Here is a 23,591-nt window from a genome sequence, read left to right on the forward strand (position 1 = left end):
TAGGCCCTACTTAATTTCATTCTGTACTAATAATTTTTGTAACTGTATATTTTAAAACACATTCACATACTTATATATACAGACATACATACTTATATATGTCTATCAATCTCTCTCTCTCTCCATACATCTATCAAGCAGATTTTCCACTGTGAAAAGCAACTATAAACTAGAGAGACTGATGCAAGCCCATCATGTTTTACAATCACAGAAACATGAGTAATATATCTGTCAGACACAGAATTAATCAAAAGCATGAATGAATATGCACTGCGTGCCTTGTACTGGGAAAGGCACTAATGTGAAACAGACATGATCACGCTGAATTCTGAAGCCTTCAACCTAGACTAGCAGCATCAGCACGGTTAGGTGAAATGTCTGAGGAAATGGTGACAAACTGCAAACTCTCTGCAGGGACTTTGGGGTCTTGCCCAACAATAAAACTCAGTGACCTTCCCATTTTTTGGCAAATGACAAGAATATTTTGTCTATTCAATCTTTTGTTCCTTTTGAGAATAAAAACCACTGATGTCTTGAATCTGGGCTTCCCCATTGAGGAAAATATGACTCTACATGGAGTTAAGGAATGAAAAGATAGGTATTTTATAGACACAAGATAGTATAGGTTGTCACATTGCTTTGAGGAGTTATACCCAGTTACTCAGCCTTCCTAAAAATCTTATAGACACTCGGGCTGTGTCAGGGTCAATCACTGTCAGGGGACTTGTTCTGTGTCCTTGTCTGCTATAGTAAGTTTTGTTCAGCTTTATTCCTTCACCTTTTTTCCTCTTAGTATACTATATGCTGTCATTCTGACAATATTTCTTATTATAACACAGTATTGAGGGTTTTTTTTTGGAAAGTGTTGATGAATTTATCTTCCTTTGAATAAATATTTTATAACCATATAGATAAGCACGAGTTCTAGGCAGAACATTGTTTTTAGTGTTGTCACTCCCTATGCTCACCTAACACATATCCACCAAGGAGTGGGGGAGGTTTCATTTTTTTTTCCCATTTAATTATTAGTCATCTGGACATTGTCATAATATCCCTTTACTAATGGATAGACCCATATATAGATGGGTAAATGTCAGAAAATAAGTACTTTATAGATTGAGGAGAAGGACCTAGAATTCCTTACAACAATGTCAGTGAAATGGCCAAATAGCAATACCACCATATCGCTGAAAAGGATATCTTTAATGTTGTTACTTTCATCTTAGATGTCATCAAAGTAGTAGCTCTCTTCACCAAAGAGAATAGAATAAGATCCTTCCTTTTGCTATCATTCACACAGGTCAAGGAAAGAGGAGCAGGGTTAACCAGATAGAAAAATTAATTCATTCCTGGTGTTAAAATAAAGCACAGTATATAGTCTTGCTCTGCAGGTTACAGCTGAGTTCAAATCTTGGTTCCACTACTTTCTCTTCCCTGGGAAAATGACTTATTCCTTTAAACTCCAGTTTCCTTATTTCAAAAAATGTGATAAAAAAAAATCACCTCTCTGAATTATGGAGACCGAATAAGAAAGTTATGTAAAATCCAACCAGGTAGCTGATATTAAGTACTCAATGAATATTAGTTCCCTTTTCCCTTACTCTGGGCACATTTGAGAATGACAAAAACCTATAATTTTGGTAGATTTTGGTGAATGAAAAGACAAGGGCCATTTAAAAATACTGAAGATCCTGAATGTCACTCATAAAATAAAACATGGGTTAGAACTCAGTGGGACACATAGATACATAGGTACAAGTAAGATAGTACAAAGTGATGACAAGTGGGTAACAGTTAAAGATTATCACCAGAGTCTTAGGCAGGAGGAAACAGAGATCGGTATTCTCCAGAATAGGAGTTTGTGAGGTAATATCACAGAACATTAAAAGCATAGGCTACTGAGTCAGAGACTCTGGTTTTGAATACAAGTTCTACCACTTATTACCCATGTGATCTTGAATAAGTTGTTTTATTCTTCGTTTCCTGCTCCAAAATGGAAATAATAGAAATGGAAGCTCAAGGTATGGTGTTTAGGGTTACCTGAGTTAATACATGCAAAGTGCTTAGATGAGTGCTTGGGACATGGCAAACACCCTTTGACAGTTTTAGCCTGTCTGTGCACGTGTGTGCACGTGTGCATGTGTCTGGATGCATGTCTGTGTGTGTGTGTGTGTGCGCGCGTGCATGCTCAAGATGTCATAATACATTACAAACAGTTGTTACATCACAGGAGGGACCAGTCATTTCTGAATGAATCAATTTGCCTTTCTCCTAAAGCTTCTGGCTCTTGCAGACAGGGGTGTAGGCTGGGATGGGGGAATCATACCTAATTAAGGAAAGGTATGATACCCAGAACTGGCAAAACAAACAGTGTCATTCCTTAAAATGGTGTTTCTTGGAGCATGGAATTTGGGCCACTTGCATGAGAATGACCTGAAATATTTTTGTTTAAAAAGATTCTAGGAGCCTATTCCTAAGGTGACTATATATTATTCAAACCTGGACATTTTTTTAAAAAAAATAATAAGTCCATGTTTTTTTTAAATGTTTATTTATTTTGAGAGAGAGAGAGAGAGAGAGAGCGAGCAAGTGAGCGGGGGTGGGGCAGACAGAGGGGGGAGAGAGAGAGTCCTAAGCAGGTTCTATTATGTCGGTGCAGAGCCGACATAGGGCTTTATCTCACAAACTATGAGATCATGACATGAGCCAAAATCAAGAGTCAGATGCTTAACTGACTGAGCCACCCAGGTGCCCCAAACCTGTACTTTTTTGAGAATGAAAGGGATTGCTATAAATAATCATGCCAGGCTAACAAGCATAAACTGGACTGCCCTATGTGACACAGAACACAGGGTGCCCCTATACAATCTAGATTCTGTTCCCATTTCCTATTCTTAAAAGCTCTAATTCTTTGCTCTATTTCTTTGCCCTTAGTGAAACTGCTAATCCATTAATCTCCATGTCTCCAGTTTCTTTCTCCTTATCCTATTTTCATTTATTTTTCTATGAAAATTGGATGGCATGATTCATCCCTACAGTAATCCCTTGAAAACACCTTCAACTCAAACTTGGTTTCCTTAATTTCAAGACCCTGCACATGAGCAGTGTAAATAGATGAGAAAAACACCAAACTGTGATGACTGGACCTCCCCTAATTTTTTGCCATATATATGAAGTGGAATTTTAGCACTGCTAGCAAGTCTATACTTTCTCTCAAGTCAGTTTACTATTTCATTTTTAGGAGGAATATTTCACACCTTTTCCTCTCTCCTGAAATACCCAGTAAGGCCTAACCCTACTTCATCAACAACCAATGATCTCAATACTTAATTGAGAAAATAGAAGTGTTCTGAATAAAATAATCCTCACTTGTCTTCCATCAAATCTACCAACCTGCTTGCATTTGGATCAATATACTCTGCCTTTCCTCCTGTTAAAATTGATGAACTGTCGCCACTCTATCTCAGGTCAACCCCTGCACTTGTGCTCTGGAGGCCATTTCCTTTCACCTACTAATGGATTTTGCTTTGCACTTGCCCTCTCTCTCTCCTACATCATCAACTTTCTCCTCTATAGCAGATCATTTCTATCAGCATATTAACATGTAGTAATATCTTCCATGATATAAAAGTAAAATTTCCCTTTGACCTAGGACTGTCTTAGAGCTTCTGCCCCTCTTCTCTGTTCCTCCTCTCAACAAATCCCCAGAGTTATTTATATTTGCTGTTTAAATTTCCTCTGGCATTTTCTCCTCAACCTATTCCAATCAAGACCTGGTGCTGATCATTTGAGGGAAACCAGTTTTTGTTAAATTAACAATGTTAAATCCTTAGTCAATTATGTGTGCCTATCCAATTCTATCTCTCAGAAGCAGGTGACACAACCGAAATACTATTTTTACTTGGCTCTCATGTTTCCTAGTTTCTTTCCAACTTCAGTGGCAATTTCTTCTTGTCTTCCTTGCTAGAGTCTTCCCCTAACCTCTAAGTTTTGGAATATTGTTAAGACTCAAACCTCGTCCATCTCCTTATTTCAATTTTTCCTCCAGTATTCATTAAAATATACTTGACATACAACACTTTGCAAATTTAATGTGTACAATATATTAATATCATATGCTTAAATAGTATAATATGATTGCCATTGTAGAGATGATTAGCACCTCAATCACATTACATGATTTTTTTTTTTTAGTGGTTGGAATCATTAACTTTTTTACCATATTATGCTAAGTGAAATAAGTCAGAGAAAGACAAGTATTATATGATATCACTTAAATGTGGAATCTAAAAAAGCCAAACTTATAAAAACAGAAGGTAAAATGGTTACCAGGGGATGGGGTTGAAGGATAGGACAGATGTTGTATAACGGTATAAATTTATGATTTACAGTGAATAGTGCACAGTATAGTGAATATAGGCAATAATATTGTATTATAATCATCAAACTTGTTAAGAGACTAGAACTTAATGATTCTTCTCATTTTCTATTTCCTCTCCTTAGGTAATCTTGTCCAGACTCACGGTTTTAAATACCAACTACATATATACAGAAATATATTTATGTATTTACTGATAATATGATACACTGTCTGGAGTTTGCTCCAAAAATGTGGTGGGGTATGGATGAGATACTATTGGCCATGAATTGATAATTATTAAAGCTAAGTCATAGGGAATCTGAATTAATTATACTCTTCTGTATCATATATTTTTGAGATTTACCATAAAAATATATTTTTAAATATCATCTCAAATATTCTCCTCTAGTCGCAATATCTTCCAAGTTTTAGATACATACATTCAGTTTCCTATTCAACACTTCTGCTTGGATTTCTAAGAGACATATAAAATAACATGTCCAAAAGAAAACTCCTGACATCCTTTACTTTATACTTATTCCTCCCTTGTATCCTCAGTCTTCACAATGGCATTACTATGTCCCATTTATGTAGGCTCCAAACTTACAAGCCATTACAGATTCATCTTTATTCCCTCACAAACTGCAGCCTATCTATCAACAAGCATCGTTGTTTTATCTTTCAAATTACATGGCTTTATTTATTTATTTATTTATTTATTTATTTATTTATTTAGTGAGAGAGAGAGAGGGAAAGGGGTAGGAGAGAGAAAGAGTCTTCTTTTTAATGTTTATTTATTTTGAGAGAGAGAGAGAGTGAGTGAGCACTAGAAAGAGAGGGGCAGAGAGAGAGAGAGGAAGAAAGAGAATCCCAAGCAAGCTCCACACTGACACAGAGCCCCATGTGCTGGGCTCAAACTCATGAACCCTGAGATCATGACCTGAGCTGAAATCAAGAGCTGGATGCTTAACTGACTGAGCCACCCAGGTGCCCTGAGAGAGAGAGAGAGAGAGAGAGAGAGAGAGAGATAGAGAGAATATCTTAAGCAGGCTCCATGCCTGACACAGGGCTGGATCCCATAACCCTGGGATCATGACTTGAGCTAAAACCAAGAGTTGGATGCTCAACTGACTGAACCACCCATGCTACCCCAAATTACATGGCATTTTTAAAAATCACTTCTCACCATTTTCACAGCTCTCACTTTTACCGAAGTGGCCATGTAGCTTTTTGCCCAAACTCCTTAACTCATCTTGTGTTTTCCATTCTTGCCTACAAAGAATCTATACTCAAGTGATCTCACAAGTCATTTGCTGAGATCATATCGAATTAATGACATTCTTTCCATTAAAGAAAATAATCAGTCTATATTATGAACAAGACCGTGTGGTCTGTCTTCTACTTACTTCTCCAAACTCATTTGCTACAAATGTACTTCTTGTTCATCCACACCTACAAAAATGGCCTGCTACTGTCCTCAGATACACCAGGTTTTTTCTCATCTCAAGGCACTTGCACATGCTGTTTCTTTCTCCTGTCTAGAATGTTCTTCTCCCAGACCTTTCCATGGGTCATCCCTTACTTTCCTCTGCCTGTGTCAACTCATTAGGAGATCTTCCCTGACAAGCCTGTCACCTGTCAGAATCCTTTTTCCTGCTTCATTTTTTCCTAGCACTGATGATTTTAAAATTACATGCTATCTATATTATTTTGTTTGTTACCTTTTGTTTCCCCAACTATGATGTAAGGGCCAGTTTTTGCTATTATATCTCTAGACTTTTAGCAAAGCCTGGAGTCTGACAGACAGTGAACATAAACAACGCATGCGCACATGATATAAATGAATGCCAGTCTCTTGTCTGTATTTTTGCACAAAATTGACATGTATGTGCTTGTGAATGTAGGAACCAGATGCTTTGAAAATGGGCTTTCTCTGTGAACCTTCCCCGATGGAGTTTTAAGACTGTTTAATTCAAGAGGCACTAAGCACCCCCACAACACCAGCCCAGGACCCCAGTGAGAATTTTGGCTTCACTTTGAGCTGTGTGTCCTCAGGAAATCAGCCTAGGCTTAACATTCTGCTGCTATTGCCCTGATAGTTCCCTTTATCTAAAACCACCCAATCTTTTAATTCCCAAATTACAAAACATGCAGATTGCCACAAGGGAAACCAAGCAACAAAGAGACTACCTTTCTTAGTAATTCAGTATTAATGAGCCTTTTACTTTGAGTGATATTTTAAGAGTAGGATTCTCTACTTCTCTGACCAGGCTCTTTCTATAAATGAAAAGCAACCCTGGGGCAATTTGTAGAAACTGGATTTAATCAGTCTTCAGACAGAGTTCTCTTTTCAGACAAGGGTATGGTAAAGTTCAATCGCAATTTGACTCTACCAAACAGTTTGTGAGTTTCCTTTACATCATTTCGAGCTTCTTTTGCCCCAGTCTTCCTGGCTATGAAAGTGGAAATTTATTTCTAATTTTCTTCCTAATAAGTGGCTTTTACCCTAGTTCATGAGGTCAGTATCATGTACATTTAGGCCAAGAGAAAATTGTTAGTACAATATGAATGCCTCATGCACTTGAAATAGTATACACTTGCAGTGAACTTCAAGAATGTCTGTGTTCTCCATGTGTGCTTACAAATACTTTCACTGCGGTTCTTAGTCACTGACCACTGGCCTGAGTGTAATTCACCCGGGGAAAAAACCAGAACAAAGAAGGATATGCTTTTATTTCTACAATATAACAAGGAGAAAACAATTCAAAAGCTAATTTCCTACTACAGTGTCAAAATCCAATGAATTTATCTGCACATCTTTTCTTCTCCCTTTCTTTTCTTTCACTCCCACCTGCCTGAATTGTACCTGTGCTTATTTGATTCACCAATGAAATATTTTATGGAGCCCAACCATCTGTGCCTTTTTCTTCCTCAAATGCATAAAATCATAATCCATATACATAAATTCATAATCCATGTGCACTGCTTATAACTCTATTAAGACAGTGAATTTTCCAGTGCAATTAAACCATGCGCTAAAGAGATGATTGCAATTTCAGACTCTATCATAAATACTCAGGCCCTTATAGCTATACACCTGGTGAGAAATTGGGGCTGATTTGTATTTTGAAATACCTTAGAGTAAAACTAAAAGTATAGCATAAAGCCGCAAACCTTCCTCCTCTAGTTCTCCAAACTCTCACTATGCAAAAGTAGGATAGAGACAAGTTTGATACACTTACAAAATATCCCTTGCTTTCTGAACTTCCTATATAAAAGAAACAAAGATGATGCAGAAGCAATTAAATCCCTTGCTACCTGACTATGCTATTGATATTCTTATTATCCAAATTCAAGAACTGAATAGATTTGGTTAGTGAAAGATGCCTGCATTTTGAAACTGTGACTTTGTCACCTTTTAAAATGAACCTACGATATGGGAGAAGGCATTAAGAGTTATTTCTGTTTTATAGGAGTCATAGTAGGAACTAAATGCCAAGTTCTACGGAGATGTAGCAAAGTCATTTAGGGTATTCCTGACTGTAATGGTAAGCTGCTCTGTGCATTCATAACCAGTGCTGCAAGATCTCTTGGTAAATTTGTTATGATCACCACAGACAGACAGCCCTGATCATTCAGTCATCACAAATCACTGTGAGGGATACAGTGGGGCATATTGTTTCCATCCCCCAGGACTGCATTAGAACCCCTCTGAAACTAGACTGCTATTGATTAATTCAGTTTAATAAAACCTGGATTTCACACAGAAAAGAGCACTGAGTTGTATAGTTCAATAGCAATTAAAATACCTCAAATGGTCACAGCATTCCTTTATCTCTTCTTAAGACTTTTACGTCACAGCTTTGGTACTTATACAAAAGGTCAAGGTGGATAGAAAATACTATGGCAGTAGAAGACATGGCATTTTTACAGGGCTTAGTACAGTGTCTTTCACAGACCAGAAACTCAAATACTTACTGAGAAACACTGAATTTATTTATAAAGGTTTATTTTCAATTCTCTTCTGAGCCATCAGGTAGGGAACTCTGAATTCAAGGCAGGATCAAGCCTGGTATGAAGATCGGTCTAGAAGAAAACTTTTATCTGGGAAGCAGAAATAAACTAGAAACTCAGAATTCAGAGCCACACAGAACTGTGTTAGTCTTGAACTTTCAAAAGTCTGCCTATTACATTTGTGTGAATATTTGGACCCTTCCAGGCTAGAATTGCAATATGCATTTTCTTCTCTGGGTGATCGTAGCCAGAGTGATTTTGTGTGGGGAGTTTTTAGGATAAAAAAGAAACAGTTTCTCAAAGCAAAAGTCATGAGTCTGCCAGAAGTTCTTAGACTGGAATTTGTTTAGAGCCCAAATTCTAGATAATTCAGATTTTACCAATAAGATGGAAGGTGTGAAAACCTTACTAGCCAACTGGGCTAATGTAACAGGTGGATGAGTACCCAGATATAAACGTAAGAACTGTGTAATCAGAGAGAAAATGACTTTTATGTATCTGGGTAAGGATGCATTTCCTATAGTTACTTTTATGGGTTTTTTTTTTTTTTGGAGGTATAATTTATATATTGTAAAATGTACAGATCTTAGTGTACAATTTGATGACTTTTATTATAGGAAGACACTTGTATAAATCATACATCATTGAGATGTAGAATATTTCCATTACAAAAATGTTTCCTTGTGCATATTCTATGTCAGTCTCTCTTCTAACCACTGCTCTGTTTTACCACTGCTGAAGGTTCGTTTCCTTGTTCTAGAACCTCATTTATGTAGAATTCAATGATGCATACTTTTTGGTCTCTGGCTTCTTTTGTTCAAATATTTCTGAAGATTGTCCATATGGTTGTGGTTTGTTCTTTCTTATTATTGAGTAGTTTTCCATTGTAGGAATATATCAAAATTTACTTACTCCTCTTACTGATGGACACTTGCACTTTTCCAGTTTGGGGCAATTATGAATAAAGTTGCTGTGAAAATTCTTGATCAGAATTAATATGCCATTAAAATTAATATATTCTGATATATTTTCATTTCTCTGGAAAGGAGTCACTGGGTATGTAAATGTTTAATCTTATAAGGAACAGTCAAAAAGTGATCTTAAATGATAGTACCATTTCACACACTCTAACCAGCAACAATGGAATTCTGGTTGTTCCACATTTTTCATCTTCAACATTTTTTCCATTCTATTCAGTGGGAAATGATATCTCATGAAATTAGTTTGAATTTTTCTGATGACTGATGGCAACTACTTTCTTATGAACATAAAATATCCATACCTTTTCTTTTTTTTTTTAATGTTTACTTATTTTTGAGACAGAGAGAGACAGAGCATGAATGGGGGAGGGTCAGAGAGAAAGGGAGACACAGAATCCGAAATAGGCTCCAGGCTCTGAGCCATCAGCCCAGAGCCCGAAGCGGGGCTCGAACTCACAGACCGCGAGATTGTGACCTGAGCTGAAGTCGGACGCTTAACCGACTGAGCCACCCAGGCGCCCCTCCATACCTTTTCTTATGAAGTGCTATTTAAGGCTTTTACCTAATAGTTTTATTTGTTTGCTTATTTCTGTAGTATTCAATTGCAAAAATTCTTTAAATATTTTGAATACTAGCCCTTTGTCAGATATATACATATATATTAAATAATATATTTAAATATACATAAAAATAAATATTACATATATATTATCAGTCTGTGGCTTGCCTATTTATTTTCTTAGTGGTGTCATTTGAGGAGCAAAAGTTTTAAATTGTGATAAAGTCTAAATATCCATTTTCTTTATGGTTAGTGCTTTCTCTGTCCTATGTAAGAAGTTTTTGCATATCCCAAGATCTCACTATATTCTCTGTTTTCTTCTGAGAAGTTTTATGGTTTGGTCTTTATGTTTAGGTCTATGATCCTTCCTGTTTTTATATGTTGCAAGGTAGGGGTTGAGTTTCATTTTTTTTTCACATGCAGATATCCACTTGTTCCAGGATCATTTCATGGAAGAGAATTTCCTTTTTTCATGAATGGTTACTGTTTTTAATTGGAAAATTAACCCTAGTGCTTTTAACAATATAAGAAATGCCATGCTAAATGAAGTTGTTCTAAACATGATACTACTCCATCTCTGATAGTTACTCCAAGCACAGAGGAAGTAACTAATTATCCTTTGAGGTATCTACTTAAATGGGTTAGGATTTACCTTAAATATCCGTATCTTATCTTAACACATTCATACACAACAGGTTCCTGCTGCTAGGGGCTTGCTTATGGATGTATGCGCTGCCCTACACAACACCCAGCCCAGGGGGCGTAATGGGATCTGGAACACTTTACGTCCTCCTGCTTGCCAAGCTGCTCATCCTTGGAAACACAGGTGGGCCAGAGTCACAACTGCAATGTGAAAATGCCCCCTTTGTCCACATACAGGAGGCAGTCTGTGTAACTTAGAGGAATTATTTTAAGGTTTACCCAGAGGTGACATCTTTTCTAATTTGTATAAAGCAACTTCATGTGCTATCATAGGCTTTGTACTGCTTCTTTAACAAAATGTGAGCCAGTTCCCAGAATCTGGAAAACAGAAGATTGTTATATGATTGAAATAAAGAGTGGTGTTGGATGATATATCCTGATGAGGAGCTGCAGAGGAGCTAAGGCTTTTGAAAGAGGAGGGAAGAAAAGCCAACTACCTTAATTCAACCTTAAGGACCTGTTTTAGATGGGAGATATAGAGGGGAAAGTTACCATTTAAGACAGATAGAGCACTATCTGGGCTATCAAGTAATGGTCAGGTTTCTACTAAAGTGAAGAGGTAGAGCGGCACGTGGGTGGCTCAGTCGGTTGAGCGTCTGACATCAGCTGAGATTATGATCTCACGGTTTGTGAGTTCGAGCCCCGTGTAAGGCTCTGTGCTGATGGCTTGGGGCCTGCTTCTGATTCTGTGTCTCCCTCTCTCTGTGCCCTTCCCCTGCTCACTCTCTGTCTTTCTCTCTCAAAAATAAACAAACATTAAAAAAATTAAAGTGAAGAGGTAGAAGGAAGTTCAGTGATGTAAGGTATTTTAATGATGACAGATGGTTAGAGGGATATAACAGGACCTTGTGGGAGTGAGTGCTATGAAGTCAGATTAGGGAAGGGGCAGATCCCTACAGGGAGAAGGATGAGTGGACAGCACAAACTTCCAGTTGGATGGGGATGAGGGGCATGATGTTGGTCTTGAAGGAGGGTGGGTGCGCAGACACACAGACACACAGACACACACACAGTGTAAGTTTTACTCAAATTAAAACTACTTAGTAGTTCATGAATTGGGAATCATATGTATATTTGTTGTTGTGTCCTTTATGATTTCTTTCTTTTTTTTTTTTTTTTTAAATTTTTTTAACGTTTTTATTTATTTTTGAGACAGGGAGAGACAGAGCATGAACAGGGGAGGGTCAGAGAGAGGGAGACACAGAATCTGAAACAGGCTCCAGGCTCTGAGCTGTCAGCACAGAGCCCGACGCGGGGCTCGAACACACGGACCGCAAGAGATCATGACCTGAGCCGAAGTCGGCCGCTTAACCCACTGAGCCACCCAGGCGCCCCCTTTATGATTTATTTCTAAGAAAAGGATAAGATAGTAAAAGAGGAGGTGGTTGGAATAAAAGCCATTGTGACACTAATTCTGAAAACCAGAGGCACTGCTGCAAAAGGGGCTGACTTGTTTAAGCTCCTTTTCCCAAGTGCTGTGATAGGTGTTTCTTGGATGCAGTGTCATCCATAAGAATGAGAGAAACCACAAGCACAGCAACAGCACATAACAGGAATACTGCATTTTCAAGAGAAGAAAGCATCAAGAAAACTAAAACAAAGTGCTTCTCATTTCCTCTAGGGACTCCTGTTACATAATTTCCATTTTAAATGAAGCAAAAATACTTCCAGTAACCAGAGAAACACTTAAAAATTAAGAAACACTTGTTCTAGTTAATGTGTCTGAATAGTACTAAGAAAAAAGTCTCCCCCAGGAGGTCATTATTATTCAAAAATTACTCTAATTAGGTCATGAATACATTAGGCCTTATTCAGTACCAACAAGAGAAAAAATAGAATTGGAAATGTGACACACATAACACTCCCAACGTGTTAGGGAGATTTTATTCCAAAATGCCATTAAAAGATGAAAAGGTCACCCTGTAGGGAAGTAATTGGTACAGCACTCTTGTAACTGATTAAAGGGGCTTCTATTTAGGCATATCTTTTTTTCTTTCTTTGAAAGGGTCTTTCTAGAGAGAAAACTGTGTGTGTGTGTGTGTATGTGTGTTTATACATACATATATATATATACACACATACACACACACATATATATTTTATATATATTTTATATATATTTTATATATATTATATATATATTATATATTATATATAATATATATTATATATATTATATATATTATATATATAATATATATATATTATATATTATATATATTATATATATATAATTCTGATTGGATGACTGTGGCTGTTTTTTTTTTGTTTTTTTTTTGTTTTTTTTTTTTTTAACGTTTATTTATTTTTGAGACAGAGAGAGCATGAATGGGGGAGGGGCAGAGAGAGAGGGAGACACAGAATCGGAAGCAGGCTCCAGGCTCTGAGCCATCAGCCCAGAGCCCGACGCGGGGCTCGAACTCACGGACCGCGAGATCGTGACCCGGGCTGAAGTCGGACGCTCAACCGACTGAGCCACCCAGGCGCCCCGACTGTGGCTGTTTTAAGACAATAAAACTGGAAAAGAGAAACACAAGGGCTCTTGACATATCAAAATAGACACATGTATAGACTAAGAAAAAATTGTGTTCTAAGAAGAGCATATTAAGAAAATATAAAAAGGTATAGGTATTTCCTTGGATGATTTTGTTTTATTCAATTGCTCCATATCCATAGTTAGAATATCTGCCACATTGAGAAATTCTGCATCTAATTAGAAAAGAGTATAAAATTTTAATGAGTTGATAACGCCCAAAGTAAGGGGATAGGAGGCTCAAAGCCTTTTATTTTTAATTTTTGTTTTTTCTTAAAGAACTTACAAGAATGTGATAATGAAACATCTCATGTAGTTTGACGGCCAAATACGTGAATCTCTAGTAGGTCACATCAAACTACACATAAAGCTGAAATAGGGAAAGCATGCAGAGTTGGCACAACATTTGTCCTCTGTTGAAGGCAAAGAAATATAAGGACATGGCTTTATCAGTTGTAGTATGACTTCTATTTTTCCTATATAATTTCATAATGTGAATGCAGTTTTATATAATGACAGTTTGCAACATTCATCATCAAGATTGCTTTTTTTTTTTTGGTGCTTGTGCCTTGGGTTTTATAGCGTTCAGGTGTTTCACATACGTTAGGGCTCCCCCACCCCCATTCTCCTTCTTCTCCTTCTTCTCCTTCTTCTCCTTCCTCTCCTTCTTCTCCTTCTTCATCTTCTCCTTCTTCTTCTTTTATTTAAATTCAAGTTAATCAAGTTAGTCAACATACAGTGTAGTCTTGGCTTTAGGAGCAGAGCCCAGTGATTCATCTCTTACATGCAACACCCAGTGCTCCTCCCAAAAAGTGTCCTCCTTAATGCCTGTCACCCACTAAACCCATCCCCCACACACCTCCCCTCCAGCAACTCCCAGTTTGTTCTCTGTATTTAGGAGTCTCTTATGGTTTGCCTCCCTCTCTGTTTTTATCTTATATTTCCTTCCCTTCCTTTATGTTATCTGTTGTGCTTCTCAAATTCCACATATAAGTGAAATCATATAATATCTGTCTTTCTCTGAGAGACTTATTTCACTTAGCATAATACTTGCTAGTTCCATCCACATTGTTGTAAATGGCAAGATTTCATTCTTTTTCATCGCTGAGTAGTATTCCAGTGTGTGTGTGTGTGTGTGTGTGTGTGTGTGTGTGTGTGTGTACACATACATACACATTTTTAAACATAATTTATTATCAAGTTGGCTAACATACAGTGTATACAGTGTGCTCTTGGATTGGTGGGTAGATTCCCATGATTCATTGCTTACATACAATACCCAGTGCTCATCCCAACAAGTGCCCTCCTCAATGCCCACCACCCAATTTCCCCTCTCCTCCACCATCCCCCATCAATTCTCAGTTTGTTCTCTGTATTTAAGAGATTCTTATGGTTTGTCTCCCTCCCTCTCTGTTTGTAACTATTTTTTCCCCTTTCCCTTCCCCCATGGTCTTCCGTTAAGTTTCTCAAGTTCCACATATGAATGAAAACATATGATATCTTTCTCTGAATGACTTATTTCACTTAGCGTAATACCCCCAGTTCCATCCACATTGCTGTAAATGTCAGGATTTCATTCTTTCTCATTGCCAAGTAGTATTCCATTGTATATATAAACCATATCTTCTTTATCCATTCATCAGTTGATGGACATTTAGGCTCTTTCCATAATTTGGCTCTTGTATATATATCACATCTTCTTAATCCATTCATTAGTTGATGGCATTTGGGCTTTTTCCATAATTTGGCTATTGTTGATACTGGTGATATAAAGCTATTAAAATCTTCATCATATGCACAAGATTTCCACTTCAGTGATGTGATGCCTAAACATGAAACACCTGAAAACTCATTTTCCCCTATATTATTAGCTTACAAATGTTTTAGGGTCCAGCGGAGGAGACCAAGCATATCAGATATTTAAGTGATTTTATTCTGTGATTCCTAAAGATACAGGATTAATTCATGGTCATATTCCCTTATTTAGACACTTACTTATCCAACAATATATGTTTTAATTATAACTTTTTATTGTGACATAATAACAGACTTACAATCAAGTTTTAAGATTTCTCGTACTACCTTTACTCAGATTCCCAAATGTACACAGAAACACATACCCACACACCCACACAAGCACATTCTGAACCACTTGAAAGTAAGTTGCAGACATTATCCTCTTTTACCCATAAATATTTCAGCACGAATGTCCTAAATACAAGGATATTCTTCTACACAACTAAAATATAATGATCAGAGTCAGATAAGTAACATTAATAAAATAATATAATTTACAGATTTGATTTAGATTTTGCCTGTTGCCCTAAGAACCACTTTTTAAATACCTAATATCCCTGTTATATGTAGCCTATAAGGATAAAGGAGTTCTGAGAAAGTGAAAGATTCCAGAGGGTTCATTTATGAGAATACACTTTATTTTTATTTTTTAAAATATTTTTAAACTATTTATTCTTGAGAGAGAGAGAGAGAGAGAGAGAGAGAGAGAGCGAGCAGGGGAGGGGCAGAGAGAGAGGGAGACAGAGAATCCCAGACTCTGTGCTGCCCACACAGAGCCCAACGAGGGCTCAAACCCAAAAACTGTGAGATCATGAAGAACTGAAGTCTGATGCTGAACTGACTAAGCTGCCCAGGTGCCCCAAGAATACATTTAATTTTAGTACATAACATATTCAATACCTTTTAATTCAATAAAATGGTAATGGATATCAACTTTTTATATAGAGTAAATGATACAGCTCCCACTTGTTGGGTGCTTACAGTGGGTCAGGCACTATGATGTCTTCATATGAACGTTCTAATTTCATGCTCACAACAATCTTATAAGCTAGATATTATTTTCCAGAGGAAGGAACAAGGTCTCAGAGATATTCAGAAACTTGTTTGGTCAAAGAGCAAGTGAGTTGCAGACCTGGAATTATTGTCCAAATCTTTAAGACTTCAAAACCTAAACTCTCATTCATTTTACCATATTCTTCATAGCATGAAACAGACCCTGATGGGGCACACAGGTAGCTCAGTCAGGTGGGCATCTAATTCTTGATTTTAGCCTGGGTTATGATCTTGTGGTTCATGGGTTTGAGCCCTACATTGGGCTCTGGGGTGACACTGCAGAGCCTGCTTGGGATTCTACCTTCTCCATCTCTCTCTCTCTGCCTCTCCCCCACTCATGTGCATGTGTGCTCTCTCTCAAAATGAATAAATAAACAAACAAAAAAGCAGACCTTGATGATGCATTTCCTACTCTCCTGGAATGTATCATCCTCCTGAGGGATATATATAAATATATATATAAATACATATAAACTCAGAATATTAGGGTTGGAAGTTCATTTTCATTTAAACTGCTGACCTTCCTCTGGTGTTCCAATCCCACTTCTCCTCACCTATTGTCTTCATAGTACTTACCATCATTTAATTCACCATATAACATACATATTTACTCTGCTAATATTGTGTTCTCTCCCCACAGGAATGAAACTTCAAGGGAGTAGCAAATTGTTTTTAATTGCTAGGTCCCCAGCACATAGAAGAGGGGCCAGCATAAAGTGGGCATTAGTAAAAATAATAATAATAATAATAATAATAATAATAATAATAATAATGATACTTGTTGACTAAACAGTTGAATTCCTTCAGCTGCTTAAATTTGTAGATAAGGAAAGTGAAACCTAGAGAGACTAAGTCGCTTCAAGGTCAGAGTAACTTAGTGGCATGAAATTCCATTAAGTTGAAGGTAAATAGACTCACAATGAGTGACAGAGGGTTCCATGGAAACATAAAGAAGGAAAAGATCACAATGGTCTGAGTGCAGTAGGAAGTCTTCATTAACAAAGACACTAGGAGAGACATCAAGAGGGTAAATTAAGAAAGCATATTAGATGACTGTATATACCTGAAGGTTCATTATGGGAAATGAAAAATCAGGGTTGGAAGGAATAATCCTGACAGATGTTAGAATTTTCTTTTCTTTCCCTTCCTTTTCTTTTCTTTTTTTTACTTCATTTGGAGAACCTTGCATTCCTATAAGCAAGGTAAGTTGGATATTTTCTGTCAGTAAACAGTTAAATCATTAATGGCATAAAGGCTAACCCCATCTCCATTCTAAGCAAAAAGCATTAAAATTAGCAAAACTTTAACAGTGATTTTCTAGAGTTAATTTTATATTCCTCTTTCATTTTCCAAGTTAGTCTCTGGTTTTAATGAATTTGATACATCATTGCTCAGGGAATGATTGAATAGATCACACTCATACAATTGATATTCAGAAATGTCAATAAACAGAGATAAAGAAAATATTTTAGCTAAGCAAAATAGTAAATAATAGGAAATGACAGATTCCAGAAAGAACAGGACAAGAAAGAGAAGATATGTGTAGCGAACATTTGACTCATGATAACAGTGAAATGAGAACCTGACCATTCAGATATTTCTCTACTTAAAGAAAAAAAAAAATATATATATATATATTCATTTATTTATTATTTCAGTACATATAGATCTATCCCAGATTTAAGGCTCTGAAAATTCTGGAGTAGGCATCATTTTTTTTTTTTTTTTTTTTTTTTACTACAACTGACTTAGGACCCATGTTGATTAACACTATCTGCTCTGACAGAGATACAGAAAGATCTGAAAAAAAGTAGAATGCATTCCCTCCAATATCAAAGCAAACCATTATATTCTGCACCAAGGTCCCAAATTAATTTTCTTTGCCCAAATGCCTCTGTGGTAAAGGTAGAGAATACACTTCCTTATTTGATACATAGTTACTCAGTGCTTGACATTTGATACTGAGTATTATGGATCCATAGTCATTAAAAGTACTACCTTAGGGGCGCCTGGGTGGCTTGGTCGGTTAAGCATCCGACTTCAGCTCAGGTCATGATCTCACAGTCCGTGAGTTCGAGCCCCGTGTCGGGCTCTGTGCTGACAGCTCAGATCCTGGAGCCTGTTTCGGATTCTGTGTCTCCCTCTCTCTCTGCCCCTCCCCTGTTCATGCTCTGTCTCTCTCTGTCTCAAAAATAAATAAACGTTAAAAAATAAATAAATAAAGTACTACCTTATATGCTAAAATTTATGAGATTCTTATTGACAGCATTATCAAGTCCAAAAGGAATAAGACATACCACTTTTGCTGCTGGCTCATCTCTCCCTCCTTATTCACAGCTTAAAAAAATATTTATTATTATTATTATTATTATTATTATTATTATTATTATTATTTTGGTTACTACTAAGTTATTACATGTTGGTCAAACAATAAGCCAGAGATTATAAAAAAGGAAAATAAAATTCTTCCCCTTTAGACTCCCCTTTTCTACTTCCAAAATAAAACCCCTGCTTCAGTTTTGTTTTCTTCTAGTATTTCTAGTATTTTTTATACAAATGGAATCAATTACTTCATTTACTTGTCAATATATTATGATCACCTTTTTATATTAGTATATGTAGCATTCCTTCATTCCAGCACATGAATGTAACAGTGTAACCAGTTTCTATACGTATTTAGATCGACAGCTTTATTGCTATTAAAAATAATCTTGCACCGTGCCTGCGTGGCTCAGTCAGTTAAGTGTCCAACTCTTGGTTTCCACCCAGGTCATGATCTCATGGTTTGTGAATTCCAGCCCCGCATCAGGCTCAGCGCCGGTGGTGTGGAGCCTGCTTTGGGTTCTGTCTCTCTCCCTCTCTCTCTGCTCCTTCAAGCACCCCCTCAATCAAAATAAATTAATGAATTAAAAAAAACCATTTTGCAATGACAATCATTGTACTCAACTTTGTTCACAGGTACAAGTAAATCTATGGGAGAAAAATCTTAGAGATGGAACTGCTGGCTCATTGAGTATGTAGGCCTAATATTTTGCTAGATACAGCCAATTTTTTTTCAAAAATATGTGCCAATTTATATTCTTATCACAGGAATATGTTAGTGCACACTTCCCAATTCTCCTACCCATTTGGGATATTACAGAAAATTTTAATCTTGCCTATCTTATGGATATATAAGTGTCTAAATTTGCATTTATTTGATTATAAATTGAGATGACCTAAGATTTATTTATACTTCTTTTCTAGTGTGACTCCTGTTCATGACTGTTTTGTTTGCTGTCCTTTTGATTTCTTTTTTAATTTTAGGAACTCTGTATTATAGATATTAGCTCTTTGTCTTATTTTCTATATGATAAACCATTCTCAAGTTTATCACTTACGTTTGTCTTTTGACTTTTTTTTTTTTTTTTTTTTTTTTTTTTTTGGGTAGACAGTGGTAATGTTTCCTTTGAAAGCAGTAATGAGAATGCCTTATATGTTTTACCATTAATCATGGATCCTGGTTTTGAATATACAAAATGTATTCATGTCATGCCAGGAATGTCTCCATATTTTCAATTGAGGCAAAGGCGTTATAAATTGTTTTAAAGTTTGAAGTGGAGGTTGAATATGTTATTTCCATTTTCTTTTGGCCTTTATCAAGATAAACATTTTCTTTTGTTAAGTTTTTCATAAACTTGAAATATTTTAATAGATTTCTCATTATTGAACCATCCTTGCATTTCTGATTCTAACTAATCTGATAACATTGATTCAGCTTCTAAATCTTGTAGCTGTCCAGGGGACAGGTTAAAAATTTAATTCAGAGGTATGCCTAGGTGGCTCAGTTAAGTGTCCCACTCTTTATATCAGCTCAGTTCTTGATCTCAGGGTCGTGAGTTCAAACCCCACATTCAAGCTCTATGCCCAGCACGGAGCCTAGTTAAAAAGAAAAAATTATTCAGAGTCAATGACACCTTCCTGTTATGTTCATATTCCTCTAGGAAATGCTATGCTTTTCTTGTAAGATGCTGTACTGGGTGGGTGTAATCAATTTGGCCTTCCCATCCCAGGCAGCTGGCTAGCAATCAGTTAATCCCAAATTTGCCATCCTTGCATTTTTGAAATTGACTCCACTTGATCATAGTATAATATTATATTAATTTCTCCTGAAATCATTTTGGTAATATTTTCTTCATGATGTTTGTGTCAATATTCATATGATAAAACAATCTTTTCTTTCTTTTTTTAAGGGCTATGTTCAGACTTGTTTTTAAGAAGGAAATAAGTGGTTTCCTTCTTGTATCTAGTATTAAAAGTGTCTTCATTGAAGGCTTGGAAAAAAAAAAGTACCTCAGCAAGTTTTTGGGCCTGCCTCCTTCATGATATTTGCCTGTTTGATAACTTTCTCAAAGTTTATTCTTCATAATCTACCTAATTAGATAATATATATATACCTATTTAAATTTAGATAATTTCTAATCTGAAAAAAATTGTTTCCTTTCATTTATGTTTTCAGAGTATTTTTGAAAGAAGTTTAGAAAATATTTATTATTCTTTTAACTTCCTTTTTTCCAAGGTTTATTTCATCTGTCCTTGTTTCCGGTTTTGTGCTTTCTTTGCTATAATGATATCTTTACTTCTTTTTTTTTTTTTTTTTTTTTTTTTTTTTAAATCAGCACCAGGGGGCGCCTGGGTGTCTCAGTCAGTTGAGAGTCTGACTTTGGCTCAGGTCATGATCTCACGGTTCGTGGGTTCAAGCCCTGTGTCGGGCTCTGTGCTGACAGCTCAGAGCCTGGAGCCTGCTTCTGAGTCTGTGTCTCCCTCTCTCTCTGACCCTACCCTGCTCATGCTCTGTCTCTCTCTGTCTCCCAAAAATAAATAAATGTAAAACAAATAAAATTAAAATAAATCAGCACCGGGGCACCTGGGTGGCTCAGTCAGTTGGGTGTCCAACTTCAGCTCAGGTCATGATCTCATGGTTTGTGGGTTCGAACCCCATGTCAGGCTCTGTGCTGACTACTCAGAGCCTGGAGCCTGCTTTGGATTCTGTGTCTCCCTTTCTCTCTGCCCATCTCTCTCTCCCTTCTCTCTCTCTCAAAAGTAAATACACATTAAATTTTTTTTAATAAAAATAAAAAATAAATAAATCAGCACCTAGATTTGTCATTCATTTTTAATTAGTCAATTTTAAAGTTTTAATTTCTTTAGATTTTTCTGTTTCTCTTTTTCTATATTTCCAGTTGAATACTTCTCAAGTATTGTTGTTTAGTAATGTAATAGTTTTAGGCTATGCATTTTCCTTCAAACGCATCTTTAATATAAATTATAAACATTTTAATGCAATCACTATTTTTTAGGCATTCTATACTTCCATTTTGTTTTAGATATAAGTTGTTCAAAATATATGTTTTGCTGATTTTGTTTAATTCCCATGTCATTGGGTATTCCAGATTGTATTTTTTGCCAATGGTTTCTAAAAATAATCATAGCTTAGCTAAAAAAAAAAAAAAAAAAAAATCTGTGTTTTTTTTTTTTTTTTTGGTTTCAAATTCATTGAGGATTTTCTTTGAAGCTAACACAGGGTCTATTTTTATAAATATTGTATACATGATTAAAAATAAGTTCTGTTCTCTGTTTCCAGGGACTTCAGTTTGATATATACCTATCAGAGCAAATGTATTAATTATATTATTCAAATTCTCTAGGACTTGATTATAATTATGATTTATTAGAAGTGAATAACAAAATCTGATCAAAGACATAATTGAGAGGATTGTGACTTAAAAAAATAAATATAGCATGTAGCGCTACATTATTTGATTTGATTTTGATTTTGATTTTAGAGTGAGAGTGTGTAAGCAGAGGAAAGGGGCAGAGGGGGAGCATCAGCATGGAGCCTGATGTGAGATTCGATGCCAAGAAGCTGGGATGACTTGAGCCAAAATAGTTGGATGCTCAACCAACTAAGCCACCCAGACACCCCAAACGCTACATTTTTATAAAAGGGACAACGTACATATGTATTCAAATTATGTGTCTTCTAAAATCCGAGCTGTCTAAAGGTTTGTCACTTATATGTGTATACTGAGAGACCATAGTGGCATATTTTTAGCTTTTTTTTTTTTTTCAGGTTTCTTGATACTTTGTCAAAGACAAACCCAGAAACAGTCACCTCAGGAAGCATCTACAGGTTGTAACTAATAACCCTCAATTCAAAGAAGAAAAAGCCAGGTCAGCCACTTTCGTCAGTCAGCTCTTGATGCTCTCTGTTAGAAGCAGGGTTTGCTAAGCATGGCCCTTTTTCTACTGGTTTGCCTGAGGATAATCTGATCATTACAATCTTAGCAAATAACCCATTACTCTAAATTTTTAAAGCATGACCTTGCTTCTGAAATCCCCACAAAGAAAAAAAAAGGAGTTCAAATATAGGTTCAATACTTTCCTCTAATATTTATTTTATTTTGTTTTTTGACATAGTTAACTTAGATAAAGATAGATGATATAAGCGAAATGTGAACATGTAGTTTCATTAAAGTATCATAACTGTCTGTAATGGAGAACTACTCTCCAGATGTAGAGATGGAAACATGATGATCACACAGACAGCTCATTTCCATCAATAAAAGTACAGCTTTCTCTCTAGGTCCTTTTGTGTGGATGTGTGTCTCAAATCTTTTCAAAAACTGCCAGCATGTTCTTTGATAAAGGATTACAAAGTGGGGCTGAAAAAAATGACATGGATCCTGAAATGACAGATGTCTAGGAGTGAACCACACATCAAGGAAGATAGAGTTCCATTTCTTTTTCTTGTAAAACAAAAAAATTTTCTCTTTTGATGAAGGTTCAAATGTAGCTACTTTGTTGTAGTAAACAATATCTTATTATTATGGCCAGAAGAGGGGCTCACAACTTAAAGGACACGTTTCTTCAAAGCATCATGGAAACAATTTAGAATGGCACTGTTTTTGGCATTACTGTGTTCACCATATCACCCATGCCACCTATTGAGTACAACTCCTATGTTGCCTTTGCTAGAACATGGCATATCAAAGCTGGAAGTTCTGGAATGTTGCTGCAGACAGTGTTTCTCAAAACGCTCTCCTCTACCATCTGAATCTGAATCACCTTGCGGCACATCTCTACTGAATTGCAGTTTCTGGAGTGGTTGGCTCAGGAAGCAGATTTTAAGCAAACCATCTAGGTGATTCTTAGGCATATGGAAAATTTTACAGCCTTTACAGATTGTCTTATCAAACTTGCCCTGACTTACATATGATGACTCTGTTACAAATAAAGTCTTTGAAAGAAAGTACTAGAATGGCCTCGGGCTTTAGTTAAGTATGCTTATATGTGGTAACCAGTAGCCATAAACCTAAAATCATTAACTACATTTCAGGGAATGTGCTGCACAGAAAAGCTTTTATTAAATCTCTTGTCCCTGCTAAAGTCTCTCAAAGCAAGGTTTTTACAAGGCTTCAGATACCTTGGTTCTGTTCTAGGCACTTGAAATACAAATATTCCAAGATTCCTGCTCTCGTAAAACATATAATCTATCTTAGGTTACACTTGCAATTACCATATCTCCCAAAATTATATGTGAAATATTATGCA

The 23,591-nt window shown here is 36.3% G+C and overlaps 1 long non-coding RNA gene across 1 annotated transcript; it reads left to right on the forward strand.

Moving 5' to 3' along the window:
* Positions 1–16,997: 16,997 nt before the first annotated feature.
* LOC132682753 (uncharacterized) lies at positions 16,998–23,289 on the forward strand. The gene is made up of 4 exons (XR_009611848.3): positions 16,998–17,200; positions 18,957–19,011; positions 22,111–22,211; positions 23,016–23,289. It is a non-coding gene; the product is annotated as an uncharacterized LOC132682753 (long non-coding RNA).
* Positions 23,290–23,591: the final 302 nt, after the last annotated feature.

Source organism: Panthera onca, chromosome C2, assembly GCF_046562875.1.
Source record: "Panthera onca isolate mPanOnc1 chromosome C2, mPanOnc1 haplotype 2, whole genome shotgun sequence".
Lineage (NCBI taxonomy): Eukaryota > Metazoa > Chordata > Mammalia > Carnivora > Felidae > Panthera > Panthera onca.